The following is an 18,694-nucleotide window of genomic DNA, read 5'->3' as shown; positions in this document are numbered from 1 at the left end:
CGTGAATAATTCAACACTGAAGAGCAGAGCTCGTGTTTGGACTCGTTTAATTAAATTCGTGATGTGGCATCTTAATTAATAGCTGCCATAATGACTCGTATGTTTGTTATTTTTTTTAATTATGTTCATTTATATAAATGAAGCAGACGTTTGTCTTGTTGTTATTCAGATTTTCCTATATTTTATTGTTTATCTATATCCCTGACACTAGAATATTTTGCGTTTTGTTTCAAGAAAATATAGCAATTGAATCTTAGTACTGGGAACCATATTAAATTATCTATTTCCATGTGTTGTAGATAGACTGAGGATTCAAATTTATCATCTTCCTAATTGTTAACACAAAAAAAAAAAAAGTTCGTCTGAATTTTATAATAGCCATTGAGGAAATTAAATGCATGATCATTCACAAATTCAAATCAATACTAATCTTAGAGACAAACAATAGATTTATTCATCGAATATGAAATGTAGTTGGAAATTAATGTTGCTACGTTGCGAGAACTTGAGAGAATTTGATGTACCATGGTTAGAGGAAAGTAAAAGAGAAAATATGCTTTGGAAACCTCCTCCTGCAAGCATCTTACAAAGCTCTTTTGGAGAACCGGACTGATTTGCGCTTCGGGAAAACGTTAATGGACGTAAACGCTGAACTGGCAATAGGCTGCCAGGTATTTTTGTTGAGGCAAGAGCTACGAAGATGATAGGCAAGGATTTAGGCATCTGTAAAAAAAGGATTAGAAAAAGACATCGCAAAAGGGCTGAGAACTGATGCAAACGAAAATGTATGGAGAAATGTAATTGAGGGATATGTAGTACTACACAGACGCGATATAAGGTGATCATTTCTAAAAGGAACGATCGTGGACTCTTGAGACACGACAGAACGACCCACTTTGATCTACTACGAAATATATCTCTTTTGTTTCTCGTCCGGAAATGACTCTGGCCTCCAGCGAAGGAGTAGCGTTGGATTTCGCCATATATTTACAGACACCGTAACACAAACAAGTAGTGGTTGCGGGAACGGCTGTAGAACTATATAGAGTTGCGCTCTCTCTCTCTCTCTCTCTCTTCTCTCTCTCTCTCTCTCTCTCTCTCTCACTGAAGGAATGATAACAGCGGCACAAGATCAGGCCCTAAGAACCAGATATGTTCAAAGAACGATAGACGGAAATAACATCTCTCCCATATGTAAGAAGTGCAAAACGAAAAATGAAACCATAAACCACATAGCAAGCGAATGCCCGGCACTTGCACAGAACCAGTACAAAAAGAGGCATGATTCAGTGGCAAAAGCCCTCCACTGGAACCTGTGCAAGAAACATCAGCTACCTTGCAGTAATAAGTGGTACGAGCACCAACCTGAGGGAGTAATAGAAAACGATCAGGCAAAGATCCTCTGGGACTATGGTATCAGAACGGATAGGGTGATACGTGCAAATAGACCAGACGTGACGTTGATTGACAAAGTCAAGAAGAAAGTATCACTCATTGATGTCGCAATACCATGGGACACCAGAGTTGAAGAGAAAGAGAGGGAAAAAATGGATAAATATCAAGATCTGAAAATAGAAATAAGAAGGATATGGGATATGCCAGTGGAAATCGTACCCATAATCATAGGAGCACTAGGCACGATCCCAAGACCCCTGAAAAGGAATCTAGAAAAACTAGATGCTGAAGTAGCTCCAGGACTCATGCAGAAGAGTGTGATCCTAGAAACGGCGCACATAGTAAGAAAAGTGATGGACTCCTAAGGAGGCAGGATGCAACCGGAACCCCACACTATAAATACCACCCAGTCGATTGGAGGACTGTGATAGAGCAAAAAAAAAATAAATAAATAAATAATAATAATAATAAGTCTTATTGACAGTTAAATGCAGCTGATGCAGGAATATCTTTCAATAAGACTTGTTTGAAAGAGGGTCTCCTTCCAAAATGATAATAATAATAATAATAATAATAATAATAATAATAATAATAATAATAATAATTATTATTATTATTATTATTATTATTATTATTATTATTATTATTATTATTATTATTATTATTATTATTATTATTATTTCAGAAAGCTTTCTGCTTTATAAATTTTAAATAACAAAATCAAGACATACTACTTACGATTTACTTTCCCATTATTATTATCATTATTATCACCACCGTTCCAGCTACAACTACTACAGCTGCTTCAGTCATCATATGATATTTTATAAATATTCTAGTCACATATATGCATCTTTTTTCATCTCAAATAGCAAATAGGTTCCATAAGACAGGTTAGCCAAAAGTCTAGGAAGAATACACTAAGAAAGAGAGAGGCCTCTCTCACACTAGTCACGTCCCTTCGTTCAGTCCCTTCTTCCTTTATCTTCCTGACTTTGCTCCCCTATTCCATCTACGTGGGTAACAAGACAAGGAGCCTGCTTAGGTCTTGCGTCGTAGATGTACGTTTGAATTCAGAGCTAAAAGCCCTCAGGGTGGATATGAATACTCGATTTATATTTGAGATTTCCAAGTAGGAAAACGATATCCTTTCTTCGATGTAGTCATGATGTTCGCCCTCTTTTCTTGCACTTTTTACTTCTCTCTCTCTCTCTCTCTCTCTCTCTCTCTCTCTCTCTCTCTCTTTCTCTCTCTCTCTCTCTCTAAATGATGATATCTAATACATTTTTTGAAGACTAACTTGCACAAATTTCACTAATCTTATTATGGAAAAAATGTTGTTCCATGGTGGCGAGGGAACGAGATTACTTACGTCCCATAAAACATGATTCATGAGTCCAAACTTACGGTGATTAATTCGGCAATCTTTCCTGCAGGATTATCCTCAAACTTCATGGACCTGCTTCCAGATTTCCCCCTTTTGTGCTTCCCCAACCAAATCATTCAGTCTTTGAGGAGTTTGCTAATTATTTGCATTTCGGAATTCCTTGGTTCCCATGGCAACGGGCATCGCTACCCCTCTGGGGAACTGGCTGATTTTTATGCATTTTTTTTTTCCTGAACGTCATGGAAATATACCTAGATTCAACATATTGCATTTCCAAGGAAAAACAAGACATCAGAAATGTCTTATGGCAATTTCAGTTCGTTTTCATTATATTAACATGCAAATGATTTGAAGAATCTATATATAAATAATATGACAGTGGGCGGAACAACGAGGAATCCTAATAATAATAATAATAATAATAATAATAATAATAATAATAATAATAAAGAAGCTACAGGTCACATTCAAGTGACACACATATATTTAATACGAAAGCACAAGGACCTCTTGACTTTTCGACTCTCTCTAGGTTTTTGTTCGTGAGCATGTACGCGCACGTCCGTATATGTGTGGGTGGGTGGGTTTGGGGGGGGGGGGGGGGGGGGGGAGAAGCTAGAGAGGAGGTGGGGTGGGGGATACGTTGACTTCTGTAAGCAATGAAGCCGAAAGGACATCAAATGAGAAGCAGCAGGTAATAAATAAAATCTTTGCCTTCAGCATTGTCTTTCTGCCTCTGTATCCCCTTATTACATACCCGTGTAAGGACAACGCTTATTCACAATTTTCTCTGTATGTAGGTCAACATTCGCGTTGTTCTTACTTCCCTCTGTGAGAGCGTTTAGCGGGCTTTCCGCCAATGTATATATCTTGTGAAATCATATTTTATGTACTTTTGTATTTTGTATTATATGTCTCTCAAGAAACACAAATCGGGTCTCGCCGACCCACTTTTATTCTCCCGCGGGTCAGTAACCACATTTCCGCCCGCATGCTGTATATTTGAATTTCCTTACCTGTAATAAAGTCAGTACACTACTACCTGCCTCTTTGTTCACACCTCACAACTGGTGACCTCCCGGTATGGACGGTGACCCAAGCGGTTTTGGCTCAGCCATTAAGGGACTAACTACCGCCGCTCACCTTCAGAGATTTTTAACGGACTCACACGGCGCCTCAGTATAGATCTCTGAAAGCTCCTACCGTGGAAAAACCAACGCCTCTAACGGACTAAATACGGCATACCTTCCCAAGGTGTGTTCAGGCGTTTCCTCAAACGGTTTGGCCCGCCATTCACGACTCTGTCGACCGTTTTTGTGAGAAAGGACAATGGGCGCAGACAGTACTGCGCGAAAAACCCAGGCCTCCCATGCCCCAACGACGGTCTCGCACACAGCTGCCGCTCAAGCTGTCAAATTACCCCCCTTCACAACAGCGAACCCAACCGCCTGGTTCTTCTGAGCTGAAGGGCAATTCCGGATCGCGGGACTCACGGACAAGGTACTGCAGGCTGACCTCGTCGCAGCAGCCCTCCCGACAGAGGTGTTCAACCGAATAACTCCCTGGCTGACCAGTCGAGCACAAACAGAACCTGTCACACTCGATGAGATAAAGACAAGGCTCGTGACAGCCTACTCCACGCCCATCGCTGAAAAGACCGCCCGCGCCCTCGACCTAGTTACGAACCCCATGCGCGGCGCCGACCCACAGGATGCCTGGGACACGGTGATGGGCCTCGTCCAATTGCCCAAAATAGGTTCCAACGGGAAAAAGAAAGAAATCTGCCTGAGTCGCGAAATATTCCTGCGGCAACTCGAGCCAGACGTCCGAAGACAGCTGATGGATGCATATGCCCTCCACGACGACGAACTACTGGAGAAAGCAAAAAAACTGACGCTGTCGAGCAATGCTGCAAAGCTCGCCGCCCCCCGATCCTCTGTGTGCCTAGCTGCAGAGAAGGGAGAAGAAGAAGACGACGACCCAATGCAAGAGATCGGCGCCGTATCCCAGGGGAAGTCCTCCCACATGCAGCGTGGCAAAAACTTCTGGTGCAGCTACCACCGGAGGTTCGGGAGATACCCCAAGAGGTGCGAAAGCTCTTGCACCTTCCAGCAGTCAAAAAACGGCGACGGCAGACAAGACCATAGCCGCGAACCTGACAAAACAACCACCCTCATCGCCGCAAACGGGACCCCCATCCATTCCTACGGCACGAAGTCCCTCGAGATATCCATCTTGGGGCACAACCACGTCTGGAAGTTCACCATTGCGGACGTCAGGATTCCACTACTGGTGGCAGATTTCCTGGCGCAGAACGGCCTCCTGGTTGACGTGGGTCGCAAACGCCTCCTCGACATGAGGACATGCCGTTCCCTACCACTCGCAGCGGGCCCGGGCGTCCCCACAATTTGTACCGTCAACACCCCCAAGTACGGCAACCTCCTGCAGGAATTCCCTGAAGTCTTCAAACCGGAACTTCGTCAGGCGGCAGGGACGCCGCTCGAGCATGAAATATTCCACCACATCACCACCACGGGGCCCCCGACACACGCGAAGTTCCGGCGACTCCCTCCGGGCCGCCTCCAGGATGCAAAGCGGGCGTTATCGGGAATGGAACGAATGGGCATCTGCAAGAAAGCGTCAAGCCCTTGGGCTTCACCCCTACACATGGTACGGAAACCTGACAGCACCTGGAGGCCCTACGGAGACTACAGAAGACTCAACCTCGCTACAATCCCCGGCCGCTACCCCTTGCCAAACATGCAGGATTTGACCGGGGCCCTCCATGGAGCGAAAGTCTTCACGAAAATGGACCTCTTGAAATCTTATTTTCAGGTTCCAGTGCACCCCGAGGATGTCCCCAAGACCCCCATCATCACGCCTTTTGGCTCCTACGTCTTCCATTACTCCACCTTCGGCCTGAGAAACGCAGGGGCCACCTTCCAGCGCCTGATGGACAGCATCCTGGGGACCTGCCTTTCTGCGTCTGCTACGTCGACGATATCTTAATTTTTTCCAGGTCCCCGGAGGAGCACCTACACCATGTCCGAGCGGTCCTGAAGCACCTGCAGGAAAACGGGCTGGTCGTCCGATTCAACAAATACACCTTCGGTGCCAAGAGGGTCGACTTCCTCGGCCACGAGATCTCCACGGCAGGCGTGCGCCCCATGGCCTCGAAGGTAGGCGCGGTACAGAAGTACCCAACCCCAACCACGGTCAAGTCCCTGCAGGAGTTCATCGGAATGGTCAACTACTACCGCCAGTTCATCCCCGACGCCGCCCGCACCATGTCCCCTCTAACGCAGGTCCTGAAGGGGAAACCAAAGAACCTGACGTGGGAAGCTGAACAAGAGCAGGCCTTCAATGAGACGAAGAGGGCCCTCACCAGAGCCACGACCTTATGCCACCAAGACCCTACAGCACCCTTATGCCTCACCTTTGACGCCAGCAACGTCGCCTGCGGGGCTGTCCTCGAGCAGATGGTCCAGGGCAGGCCCCAGCCACTCACCTTCTATAGTAAAAAACTGTCACCCGCCGAGACGAGATACAGCACGTTCGACCGCGAGCTCCTGGCGGTGTACCAAGCAGTGCGCCACTTCCGCTACCTCCTCGAGGGCGCCCCTTTTACGATCAGGACAGACCACCGCCCATTGGTGCACACCTTGACCAAGGCGGGCGACGCCTGATCAGCTAGACAGCAGAGGCACCTGGCAGCCATCGCAGAGTTCGGCTGCACCATCCAGTACGTGCCCGGCGAGAAGAACCCCGTGGCGGACGCCCTTTCGAGGATAGAAATCAATGCCATGCACCTCGGTATCGACTACGAAGACCTCGCCCGAGAACAGGCCGCCGACCCGGAGACCGCCGCATATCGCACAGCTATCACCACCCTCAGGTGGGAAGACATGCCCTTCGGACACGCGGGCACGACACTCCTCTGCAACATCAGCACGGGCCACCCGCACCCGCTGATCCCATCCTCCCGAAGGAAAGCCGTATTCGACATCATACATGGACTCTCGCGCCCCTCAGCACACAGAATCAGGCGTGGGGGAATTCCCACAGCCGAAATGAAGATTCGGCCACATTCACATAGACGTCATGGGCCCCCTGCCCCCGTCGGAAGGCGCCAGATACCTCCTGACGATAATCGATCGCTCCACCAGATGGCCTGCGGCAACGACGATGTCGGAGGCAACCACCAAAGCGTGCGCCGAAGCCCTTCTCGCCAGCAGGATCAGTCGATTCAGGGTGCCAGACGAGATCACGACTGACCGCGGACCCGTTTTCCTGTCGGAGTTGTGGACCGCCCTGGCCCGCCTAATGGGGACATCGCTACACGCCACCACAGCTACAACCCGGCAGCTAACGGCATGGTGGAGAGAGTCCACCGATCGCTCAAGGCTTCCCTAATGGCACGCTGCACCGGCGAAGATTGGAAGAGCCAGCTACCATGGGCCCTCCTCGGCCTCAGGACCGCCCCGTGGGCGAACGGCAAGGCATCACCCACAGAGAAGGTATACGGGGAACCACTGACAGTCCCTGGCGAGTTCTTCCCGACCAATGCTGACGACGCCGACGTCTCCATCGCCAGACTTCGGGAATCCGCCGGGAGATTCACGCCCTGTATCAAAACCTTCTCCGACAGGACCAAACACTTCCTCCCGAAGGCCCTATCATCATGCAAACACGTCTTCATCAGGGACGACGCCCGCCGCCCGCCGCTAACAAGACCCTACCGAGGCCCCTTCCGCGTCCTACGACGTACCGACAAGGCGTACCTCATATTCATAAATGGTCGTGAGGACTGGGTCACAATCGATCGCCTGAAACCAGCCTTCCTTATGGACGAAGAGTCCGCCAACGCGGATTCCATAGGGCGCCTCAATCTTCCTCGGAAAGAAGCGGCTCCATCGATCGCCAAACCTCCCAGTCGTAGCCGCGGCCGCCCTCGGAAGACGGTCGAACCCCCGAGGGTCACCTCAGGGGAGGCATCCCGTCCCCTGAAATCCCCGAGGATCTACCACAGCAGCTGATTTCGCGCACCCGAGGGCACCTCCACCGGCCCACTCGCTTCCGCGAGTGACGGTCAGAAGTACAAAGAAATCAGCCAACAATTATGCCTAATTATTGTCTTGGGGGGAGTATTTGTAAGGATAACGCTTATTCACAATTTTCTCTGTATGTAGTTCAACATTCGCGTTGTTCTTACTTCCCTCCGCAAGAGCGTTCAGCGGGCTTTCCGCCAATGTATATATCTTGTGAAATCATATTTTGCCTTGTACTTTTGTATTTTGTATTATATGTCTCTCAAGAAACACAAATAGGGTCTCGCCGACCCACTTTTATTCTCTCGCGGGTCGGTAACCACATTTCCGCCCGCATGCTGTATATTTGAATTTTCCCTTACCTGTAATAAAGACATACGGGCTGCTCTACGAGCAAGAGCCCGCGCTGGCACAAGGCCAGCTTAATCTTAAACAACAACTGTAATAAAGTCAGTACACTACTACCTGCCTCTTTGTTCACACCTCACACCCGTTTTCTGTTACTGCAGATTTAAATCTCAGTTTTCTTTTATCTATCCAACCTTTTTTCCTGACGTTTCCGAGTCCATTTCTTTTGACACGAACGTCATTGCCGGCTTGATAACTGTACGTATTATGTACCGTACTTTACCTTATTTATATTATTATGTTCCGTATCCAATTCACCATATTCAGTGCATTTCGTTCTTAATTACTAAATACATTAAGCTATTTACTTTCACGTGTTCCTTCCTAAGGAACCCCTTGTTTTTCATCATTGTTGTCAGAGCTCTTGTAGTCCTTCATTAGCTTTCTTGTCATTGTTTTGTTTCCATATGATTGCTTGTCATTGGTTTGTTCCCCATGATTGCTAGTCATTGTTTTGTTTCCCATGATTACTTGTCATTGTTTTGTTTCCCATAAACCTTTAACCAGACTTCCGTCTCCTCTGTACTGCTAGTGTGCAGTACATTGCAATCCTCAAATGTATGTAAACTTTGAACGACCCATAATCCCAAGGTACATGACTTACGTTACCAGGTCAAAGAGACGGGGATTCAGAAAGGGTCCTTCGGGATGCTCAGCACTCACGGACCGAAACGGAAAAATAAAACAAAAAGAAAATTCGTTTCTATTCCCTCAAACGTATTTTGGACATTTCGTTCTTACTTTTCCGTGGAGCATTTTTTTTTCTCTGTCTTGTGGTATGGAATTCCATCCTTTGTTTTCTTTAGGGAAGGAAAATGTAACACATTTAGTGAGGTTTAATGTACGATAGGTATTCGGAATTTATGTAATGTTTGTATTTTTCAATCTTTCTTTAATCCTTAGTGTTCGTTTTTCAAGGGAAACATTATTATTATTATTATTATTATTATTATTATTATTATTATTATTATTATTATTATTATTGGGGAGGTAGGATGAAACCCCATTGTAAACCATCTTAGGGGTCTCCACTATAACCCTGGCAAGTTTCATGCCCATCGGACCAGTCGTTTGGCCGTGATTGAATGACAGACGGACGGACACATATAACGCCCATTATCGTAAAAAGATTATTCTAAAAATAAACACCCATTCATATGGAATCCCAAATACATTAGATTGGAACTTGAGATATGAAACTACAATTTTACGATCGTTGCTAGAGATCAAATGAGCATGTCGCCCACACCTCTCTCTCTCTCTCTCTCTCTCTCTCTCTCTCTCTCTCTCTCTCATATATATACATGCGAACTCCATCAACATGAAAGTTTTCATATCTTGTTAGGGCGCCTGAAGTTTCTCTGAAGTTGAAGTTAGTTAGGCGACGCAGAGGTTGTGTTTCATGGAAACAGGACACTCGCAATCTCATTTGATCCCTTTCGTCTGTAGCTGATGATTCTGCCAGGATAATAATTAAGACTTATGTGGATTCGCGGAAGCCGGGTGATTTAAATACCTTTTGATATTCTCGTCCATATTTTCCAGCGTCTTGTATTCCCGTTTTCTTCGTCCGTTTTCAGCGATGGTGAACATTGGAATATCAGAACTTTGTAAAACCTGAATCATTCCATTATTTTATTTATTCATGGACTTCTTTTCCTCTAGCTCCGCGTACTGGATCTCTTGCCTCGTGCTGTTGATAGTGGCTATTCCCATACTTCTTTGATGAGCTGGTAAGTTTTCTTGCACTACATTCTTTTTCTGCCTGTGCATGTTCCTCAGGCCTTATTAAGTGTCTGGTTACCCTTAGTTACGACTCTACATAAAAATGCAACCAGTTAGTTTTGCTGTTTGTACATTTTATTAGTGATAAAGAGATTTATTAGAAAACGTTCTCTTTTCTTTTCATAATATCCTGTTGATTTATAAATCCCTTAGCCTGTTCTAGATTTGTTTCTATTAGTTGAGAGGAATAAGTAGCTATATGAGACTAAATCTTTTAGCTCAGTCACGTGGACTTTCGTGAGATATTAAGTCTGAATATTCCTTAGTAATTATCTATTTATTTGCAATAGGAAATTAGCAATTTCAGTAGCTCTTAATTATTAGTATTAAAAACGTAACTGATTATAAAAATTCCTACATAGAATGAAAACAAGTCTTCTACTCATTTTTTCTATTTTTTTCATAAATTTCAGCATTTTATTCTGAAAAATAATTTCTCAATACTGTATCAACGCTAAGCTCCTCAAAAGGCTTATCACAGCTGATCAAAGATAAAGGCAATAATTCTGCATGGTTTTATCTATCCTTTTGCAGCATAATTTTATGCAAAAGCAATAAATTATATATCAACTGAAAGGGAATTCACTCAGCTATCTCACGAAAAAGGATATTCATTTTCATCGCTGTTGTAGGAAAGGTTTTTTCTAATGAATACATTGGCTAATTTCAGATCAGCCTTTTTGGCTTTCATGTGCAAACTTCTTAGAACATATTATGTTATAATGAGACAATTTAGTCTTTAAGTGTGACAATTATGAATGCTAATAATGGCAAATATAAAGTTAATTAATACTAATTTCTATTATACTATAATTACCAAGTAAAAACAAAAAATATTATATAATGTAATCTCAAACGAGAAGACTATTATTAAAATTACAAAGAAAACGTGAAACCAAAACGCTACTATTGGCCACGTCAAATTAGCTATTAACTATATCATCAATTAAAAAAAAATATTTTTCCTCTATTCAAATTCTTCACTCAAGTGTCACACCATCCACATTAGTTATTCTCATTCATCTCCGGTGCACCTTAGGGGCGTGATCGGTATGGTGCTGGCGTGCCACTTCGGTGGCCGCGAGTTCGATTCTCGGGCATTCCATTGCGGGGTGAAAGATGTGTATTTCTGGTGATAGAAGTTCACTCTCGACGTCGATCGGAAGTCACATAAAGCCGTTGGTCCCGTTGCTGAATAACCATAAAGGTTGTTTATCTATAACTGAAATGTTCTTACCATTGTTATTGTCTCCGTCTCCTGAGAAGAAGGTTGAGAAATATTATACTGTTTTTTTCCATCTGTCCATCCGCCTGTGGTGGTTTCGCATGGTAACACTGCTTCCCGGGCTTTAAATAGTTACGCTATGTGTAAGTTTTAGGTAAATAAAAGGATATCTGGGTGTACATTTGCAACTGAAAAGCATTTTAATAATTTACTGTATGCTAATTACACCGTTAATATTCGAAATAAGATAGTTATTATTGCTGAATGTAAGCTGAATGTGACTATCTAAAGCCCGGGACGCAGTGTTACCTTACACAAACACCACAGGCGGGTGGACAGATGAAAAAATACCGAGTATAGATATCAACTGCTTTATCCCGTTTATTGGTTTTCCGGTTCCTTTGGTCTTACTTCCTGGACGTTCTTATTGGAACGGATAAGTCTCTAATGGAAGTTGACGCGAACCATAGCTGGTGGCTGAAGGCCACCTTGATTAATCCAGTTTTCCAGTCCTTTCCTGACCTGGAATTCTCGTCTTTTTCTTGATTAAACTGTTGACATTTTTCGGGGAGTTCTGTTCTCATTTGAGAGGACACCAACCAATGGGATGGGAAATTGAAGTGATCTCTTGTTCAATAGCATATTTTTCTTCATTTTAGACATATTTGTTTCTTTTTGATTTCAGCCTTTTTTTGTGTGGTGTCATTTGCTAATCCGTTATAATTTTTCTAACTTAGTTTCCACCAAATACCGATATTTAATTTCCTACTTACACTAAGAGAGAGAGAGAGAGAGAGAGAGAGAGATTTGCCTGAAACTGCGTACCATAAGGGCCATCGCCCCCAAAAAGAGACTCAGTCCATTCAAGAATATTATAACTCCTCGTAGACGCAATCTTCTATATACAAATTTTACAATAACCAGCGATCCATTCATCCTTTGCCGTGTTGAAAACCTCGGTCATACCCACTTTTAAGTCTCTTTCATTGCCTTTCTCCTTTTCTAACATTACTGAGACCTTATAAAAATTATTACTCTCATATGTCACTTTTTTTCCTTAGCAATAAGAAAGGGCAATTGTGCTTTGCAGCTATTTTTAGGGTTCATTTCCTGTAGATACCGGAATACAGCTATCTTTAGGAAGCATTTCCTCTACGATACCTGTATACAGATATCTTTAGGAAGCATTTCCTGTACGATACCTGTATACAGCTATCTTTAGGAAGCATTTCCTCTACGATACCTGTGTACAAAAAAGAATATCTTTAGGGAAGCATTTCCTCTACAATATCTGTATACAGCTATCATTAGGAAGCATTTCCTGTACGATACCTGTATACAGCTATCTTTAGGAAGCATTTCCTCTACGATACCTGTATACAGCTATCTTTGGGAAGCATTTCCTCTACGATACCTGTATGCAGTTATCTATGGGAAGCATTTCCTCTACGATACCTGTATGCAGCTATCTTTAGGAAGCATTTCCTGTACGATACCTGTATGCAGCTATCTTTGGGAAGCATTTCCTCTACGACCTGTATGCAGCTATCTTTAGGAAGCATTTCCTCTACGATAACCTTGTTATACAGCTTATCTTTAGGAAGCATCCCTTTTTTTTACGATACCTGTATAACCACTATCTTTAAAGAGGATTTTCCTCTATGATTTTTTACTGATACAGGCTATTTCTGTAGGAAAGTTATTTTTTCCTCTTACGTTACTGTATACAGGCTATCTTTTTAGGAGCATCTAACGATTTAACCTTGTTTATTTTACAAGCCTATCTAAGGAGCATTTTTCCTTTCTACGGATTACCTGGTATACAGCTATCTGTTTTAGGGGAAAGACCGCCCCATTTCCAGGCTACGGGAAATACCTTTCCTTATAACAACGTATTTCTTTAGGAAAGCCAAATTTTCCTTCTTTTTTTTTACATACCTGTTATACAATTATCTAAAGGGAAAAAGCATTTCCTCTACGATTTACCTTTTGTATAAACTTATCTCTAAGGGAAAGATTTTTCCTCTTTACGATTACCCCCTGTATACACTATTCTTTAGGAAGGGGATTTCCTCTACGATACCTGATACAGCTATCTTAAGGAAGCATTTCCTCTACGATACCTGGTATACCAAACTATATATAGGAGAGCATTTCCTTCTACAATACCTTTATAACAGCTATCTTAAGGGATTAGCGATTTCCTCTACGATATCTGTATACAGCTAATCTATAAGAAGCATTTCCTCTCCGAACCTTTATAAAAGCTCTGTCTTTAGAGGAAGCATTTCCTCAATTGGTACCTGTATACAGCAATCTTGTATGGAAGCTTTTCCTGATATATTGATACCTTTATTACAGATATCTTAGGAAGCCATTTTCCGTCTCTACGATACCTTTATGACAGCTATCAATAGGAAGCATTTACCTCTACGGATACCTTTTATACAAGGCTATCTTTAGGGACTAGCTTTTTTTCCTCTAGATACCTGTATAAGCCTTTAATCTTTAGAAGCAGTTACTCTATTAATACCTTTATAACAGATCATTCCTTTTAGAAGGCATTTCCTCTAATGATACTTTAATTTACAGCCTATGCTTTAGGAAGATTTCCGTCTAATGATGTTACCTGTATATCATAGCTATCTTAGGAAGCATTTCCTCTTTATGATAAGCCTGTTATTTACAGCCTATCTTTAGGAGAGCATTGCGCTCTATGATACCTTTATAACAGCTCATCTTTAGGAAGCTTTTCCTCGAAGTATTGATACGCTTGTATCCAACTATCTTTAGGGAAGCAATTGTTCCTCTAGATTCCCTGTGCAGCTGTTTATACAAGCTATCTTTCAGGAAGCATTTCCTCCTATGATACCTTTATACAGCTACTTTATGAATGCAATTTCCCTCTACCGACATATCTGTATAACAACTATCTATAGGAAGCATTTCCCTACCTACAATACCTATACAGCTATCTCTTAAGGAAGCATTTCCTCTACCGTATCTATCTGTATACAGCTATCTATATGAAGCATTTCCTCTCCGTACCTTTATACAGCCTACTTTTAAGAACATTCCTCTATGGTACCTGTATATACTTTTATTGCAATCTTTAGGAAGCTTTTCCCTTATGATATCTTATACAGCTATATTTTAGGAAGCATTTCTCTACGATACCTTTATGCAGCTATCATAGGAAGCATCCTCTACGATACCTTTTATGACAGCTATCTAGGAAGCTTTTCATCTATGATACCTGCCATAAAGCTATCTTTTAGGAAGCATTTCCTCTATGATACCTTATACAGCTATCTTTAGGAAGCATTTCCCTCTATCGATACCTATACAAGCTATCTTTATTGAAGCTTTTTCTCTTTATGATACTGTTTATAAAGCTATCTTTAAGGAGCATTTTTCTTTATGATTTTTTTTTTTTTTTTTTTTTTTTTTTTTTTTTTTTTTTTTGTGTTTTTTCCTTGGGGGGTTTTTTTGTCTGGGGGGTACCTTTATAACAGCGCTATCTTAGGAAGCATTTCCTCTAATGTACCTTTATACGCTTTATTTAGGAGCTAATCTTTATGATACCTTTTAAACTATCTTTAGGAGCATTTTCCTCTACGATAGCTGTATACAGCTATCTTTAGGAAGCATTGCCTCTAACATTACCTGTATACAGCTATCTTTAGGAAGCATTTCCTCTATTGAATACCTTTTACAGCTATCTTTAGGAAGCTTTCCTCTTATGAACCTTTATACAGGCTATCTTTAGGAACATTTCCTCTACGATACCCTGTATACACAGCTTTTTAGGAAGCATTTCCTCTATGATACCTTTATACAGCTATCTTTAGGAAGCATTTCCTCTACGATACCTTTATACAGCTATCTTTAGGAAGGCATTTCCTCACCGATACCTGTATACAGCTATCTTTAGAAGCATTTTCCTCTATGTACCTTTATACAGCTCATCTTTAGAAGCATTTTCCTCTTTATGATACCTGTATACAGCTATCTTTAGGAAGCCATTTCCCTCTTTAACGATACCTTGTTATTTAACCAGCCTATCTTTAGGAAGCAATTCCTCTACGATACCTTTATACAGCTATCGTTAGGAAAAAGCATTTCCTCCTACGTAACCGGTTTACAGCTATTTTAGGAAAGCATTTCCCTATGATACCTTTATAACAGCTATCTTTAGGAAGCTTTTCCCTCTAGATACCTTTATTACAGCTATCTTTAGGAAGCATTTCTTTACGAATCCTGTATACAGCTATCTTTAGGAAGCTTTCCTCTAGATCCTTTATTACAGCTTATTTTTAAGAAGCATTTCCTCTAGATACCTTTATCAAGCTATTTTTGGAAACTTTTTTCCTCAAGATACCTTTATAACAGCTATTTTTGAAGGCATTTCCTCTACAATACCTGATCAGGCTATCTTTAGGAAAGCAATTCCTTTAGATACCTTTATAACAGCTATCTTAAGGGAAGCATTTTTCCTCTAGATACCTTTATACAGCTATCTTTAGGAACCATTTCCCTTATGATTTTTTTTAAAACCCTTTATACAGCTATCTTTAGGAAAGCCTTTTCCTCTATGATACCTTTATACCAGTATCTTTAGGAAGCATTTTCCTCTACAATCCTATCAGCTATCTTTTAAGGAAGCATTTTCCTTCTGATAACCTTTATACCCTATCTAAGGAAGCATTTCCTCTAAGATCCTTTATACACCTATTTCTTAGGAAGCATTTCCCTCTATGATACCTTTTATACAGCTATTTAGGAAGATTTCCTCTAACGAATCCTTTATACCAGCTATCTTTAGGAAGCTTTTCCTCTACAATACCTTTATTACAGGCATCTTTTAGGAAGATTTCCTCTACGATACCTGTATACCAGCTATCTTTAGGAAAGCAATTTCCTCTACGATACCTTTTATACAGCTATCTTTAGGAAAGCCTTTTCCTTCTTTTACGATACCTTTATACAGCTATCTTTAAGGAAGCATTTCCTTACATACCTTTATTAGCTTCTTTTAGGAAGCTTTTCCTCTTGATACCCTTTATACAGCTATTTTAGGAAGGCATTTCCTCTACGATACCTTTATACAGCTATCTTTTAGGAAAGGCTTTCCTCTTGATACCTTTATACAGCTATCTTTAGGAAGCAATTTCCCTACGATACCTTTATACAGCATCCTTTAGGAAGCAATTCCTCACGTACCTTTATACAAGCTATCTTTAGGAAGCATTTCCTTCAATACCTTGTATACCAGCTATTCTTTAGGAAGCATTTCCTCTTATAATACCTTATACAGCTATCTTTAGGGAAGCTTTTCCCTCCCTATGATACCTTTATACCAGCTTATCTTTTAGGAAAGCTTTTCCTCTACGATACCTTTATACAGCTTTTAGGAAGCAATTTCCTCTACGAATCCTTTATACAGCATTCTTTAGGAAGCATTTCCTCTAACGATACCTTTATACAGCTTATCTTTAGGAAGCATTTCCTCTCGATACCTTATACAGCTATCTTTAGGAAGCATTTCCTCTACAATACCTGTTTATACAGCTATCTTTAAGGAAGCATTTCCCTCTACGTTAACCTTTATACAGCTAATCTTTAGGAAGCATTTCCTCTATTGATACCTTTATAACAGCTATCTTTTAGGAAGCTTTTCCTCTAGATACCTTTATACAGGCTATCTTTTTAGGAAGGCATTTCCTCTAGATACCTGTATACACTATCTTTAGGAAGCAATTTCCTTCCTACGATACCTTTTATACAGGCAATCTTTAGGAAGCAATTTCCTCTACGATACCTTTAGACAGCTATCTTTTAGGAAGCTTTCCTCTACGATACCTGTTAATTACGCTATTCTTTAGGAAGCTTTTCCTTCCTATGTTACCTTTATACAGCTATCTTTAGGAAGCATTTCCTCTACGTTAACCTTATACAGGCTATCTTTAGGAAAGCTTTTCCTTCTACGAATACCTTTTATAACGCTATCTTTAGAAGCATTTCCTCTATCCGATACCTTTATACAGCTTATATCTTTAGGAAGCATTTCCTCTACGATACCTGTATACAGCTATCTTTTAAGGAAAGCATTTCCTCTAGATACTATCAGCTATCTTTAGGAAGGAGGCTTTTCCTCTTATGATACTTTATACAGCCTATCTTTAAGGAAGGCATTTCCTCTACGAATACCTAACAGCTATCTTTAGGAAAGAACGATTTCCATTTCTCTATGATACCTTTATACAGCTATCTTTAGGAGCATTTTCCTCTTTACGATACGTGCTATACAGCTATACTTTAGGGAGCATTTTCCTTATCTATTTCCTCTTTTTTTATTTTTTGAGCCCCTATCTTAAGGGAAGCATTTCCTCCTATGATACCTTGTATAACAGATATCTTAGGAAAGCATCTCTAACTATGATAAGCCTTAAGCACTTTATTACGCTATCTTAAAGGAAAGCATTTCCTCTATGATACCTTTATAACAGCTATCCTTTGGAATGCATTTCCTCTATGATACCCTTTATACGCTATTTCTTTAGGAAGCATTTCCTCTACGATACCTTTATACAGTATCTTTAGGAGGCATTTCCTCTTACGTATCTGGTATGCAAGCTATCTTTAGGAAGCATTTCTTCTACGATACCTGTATACAGCTATCTTTAGGAAGCATTTCCTCTATGATACCTTTATACAGCTATCTTAAGGAAGCATTTCCTCTACGATACCTGTATACAGCTATCTTTAGGAAGCATTTCCTCTACGATACTGTATACAGCTATCTTTAAGGAAGCATTTCCCTCTACGTACCTGTAAGCAGCTATCTTTAGGAAGCATTTCCTCGTAGAGGAAATGCTTCCTAAAGATAGCTGTATACAGGTATCGTAGAGGAAATGCTTCTTAAAGATAGCTGTATACAGGTATCGTAGAGGATACCTGTATACAGCTATCTTTAAGAAGCATTTCCTCTACGATACCTGTATACAGCTATCTTTAAGAAGCATTTCCTCTACGATACCTGTATACAGCTATCTTTAGGAAGCATTTCCTCTACAATACCTGTATGCAGCTATCTATAGGAAGCATTTCCTCTACGATATCTTTATACAGCTATCTTTAGGAAGCATTTCCTCTACGATACCTGTATACAGCTATCTTTAGGAAGCATTTCCTCTACGATACCTATATACACTATCTCTAAGAAGCATTTCCTCTACGATACCTGTATACAGCTATCTTTGGGAAGCATTTCCTCTACGATACCTTTATACAGCTATCTTTAGGAAGCATTTCCTCTACGATACCTGTATGCAGCTATCTTTAGGAAGCATTTCCTCTACGATACCTGTATACAGCTATCTTTAGGAAGCATTTCCTCTACAATACCTGTATGCAGCTATCTTTAGGAAGCATTTCTCTACAATA

Source organism: Macrobrachium nipponense, chromosome 32, assembly GCF_015104395.2.
Source record: "Macrobrachium nipponense isolate FS-2020 chromosome 32, ASM1510439v2, whole genome shotgun sequence".
Classification (NCBI taxonomy): domain Eukaryota; kingdom Metazoa; phylum Arthropoda; class Malacostraca; order Decapoda; family Palaemonidae; genus Macrobrachium; species Macrobrachium nipponense.
Note: the sequence above shows the minus strand (reverse complement) of the source record.